At 45.0% G+C, this 1923-nt stretch overlaps 1 non-coding gene across 1 annotated transcript; it reads left to right on the top strand.

Moving 5' to 3' along the window:
* The first annotated feature begins 1464 nt into the window (after positions 1–1464).
* trnae-uuc (transfer RNA glutamic acid (anticodon UUC)) lies at positions 1465–1536 on the top strand. The gene has a single exon. It is a non-coding gene; the product is annotated as a tRNA-Glu (tRNA).
* Positions 1537–1923: the final 387 nt, after the last annotated feature.

Below are 1923 nucleotides of genomic sequence, written 5' to 3'. Positions count from 1 at the left end.
AGCACGTCTGCCTGCACCAGACGTGATTTTTGGCCAGCAGTAGAGCTACAGAACCCTAATAGCTTGAGGTTCTGTCTTAATTTCAGTGCCTTCGATAGCTCAGCTGGAACCGTTGGAAGGCAAAAGAGCAATCCCTGTCCGGGAATCGAACCCGGGCAACAGCGGTGAGAGCACCCAATCCTAACCACTAGACCACCAGGGAAGGGCTGGGGAGGTGGTGAGCTGGTGGGCTTGTGGGCTTGTGGGCTGCACTCCTGATAACAGCATGCGAGTAAGCAGACAGCAATTCTGGCCTCTGTCATGTCAAAAACCAACAAGTCTGGTGCAATCTAGAAGCACTTTTGTCAGTGGGCACGTGGCACAATGAATAATGTGTCTGAATATGGATCAGAAGATTCTAGGTTGGACTCCTGCCTGGCTCGCTCTGTATTTACATTTCTCAGACTGTTTTTGTAATTTTTTTTTCTTTTTTTTTGAAAAGTCCAGAAGAAAAGGCAAATCTCAACGCCTCTGACTATGGATCAGAAGACTCTAGGTTCGACTCCTCACTGGTTCGCTCTTTGTTTATTTTCTCAGGCTGTATTTGTAATTGTTTTTTTTTTTCCGAAAAGTCCAGAAGAACAGGCAAATCTCCATGCACGCGTCTTTTATTCCACAAAAGCCGTATGTTGCACACCCGTTCCAATGTCTATGGGAGACGCGCACATGCTTCGTGATTGCCATTCGTCCCACAAGCACTCTGAAAAGCTCAGCGAATAACATGGAAATAAACTCCACACTGGCAGTCATTTGATTCTTGAATGAACAACTTAATCGCTACTCTGTAACTGCTTCAGTACTTTGAAGGACGTAATAGCATGTGGTTTTGATGTCATGGGCTTGCCATTTTGTAGCCTTATTCCTAACTGCCACCTGGACATTTAATGCCATGTGGTTTTGATGTCATGGGCTTGCCATTTTGTAGCCTTATTCCTAACTGCCACCTGGACATTGAGAATAAGTTTTAAACTAAATTAAACTGAACGAGCGAATAATCAACAACTTATCCGATTAAAGTTTTGTCTCTTTTTCATTGTTAATCTCAAAATTTGTCATTTTTGTACCTTGACAAACCGACTATAGGCTGTTTTTCCTCTAGATAAGGCTTATCATGCGTGTTCTCAAATGCATTACGTGGGTATTTTCACCTGCACAAGTCTTTAATTACCAGTTCGAGGTATCTATTCAGCAATCACAGGAATCTGCCAAAAAAACTGAACCCCTTGGGCAAGTCAAACAACAGATTCCTTGAATGCATGCAACACGATTTAATTCAGTATCCCTTCGGATAATTGTTGTTTTGTTCAATTATTCTCACATTGTTAAGTCACACACCAAAAGCCATAGGCCACTCCAAAGCCCTGCCCCCACACTGGCCACACGTATGGAAAGTGGACCACAAGCCTGTGGCCAGTTCAAAGCAGTTCCCATATGGTCTAGCGGTTAGGATTTCTGGTTTTCACCCAGGCGACCCGGGTTCAACTCCCGGTATGGGAAACTGGGTTCCTTTTTGCTTCCCTCCTCAAAAAAAGCCAGAACATCTTCCTGCACCAGACGTGATTTTTGGCCAGCAGTAGAGCTACAGAACCCTAATAGCTTGAGGTTCTGTCTTAATTTCAGTGCCTTCGATAGCTCAGCTGGAACCGTTGAGGTTCTAACAAGCACCCCACGCCTTCGATAGCTCAGCTGGTAGAGTGGAGGAAGGTAGGTAGATGTGTTGGCAATCCGTAGGATGCTGGTTTGACTCCAGCTCGAAGGAGTTCTGTTTTCAAGCGCACACCTTTTTTTTTGTTTGGCTGAGTTTCCCGCATCAGCAAGCAGAGATTCAATTGACAGTCTACCGTTGGAAGGCAAAAGAGCATTCCCTGACCGGGTATCGAACCC

This window comes from Sinocyclocheilus anshuiensis, unplaced genomic scaffold, assembly GCF_001515605.1.
Source record: "Sinocyclocheilus anshuiensis isolate Anshui unplaced genomic scaffold, SAMN03320099.WGS_v1.1 scaffold17312, whole genome shotgun sequence".
Taxonomy (NCBI): Eukaryota; Metazoa; Chordata; class Actinopteri; order Cypriniformes; family Cyprinidae; genus Sinocyclocheilus; species Sinocyclocheilus anshuiensis.
This window is presented reverse-complemented; position numbering and strand designations above follow the sequence as displayed.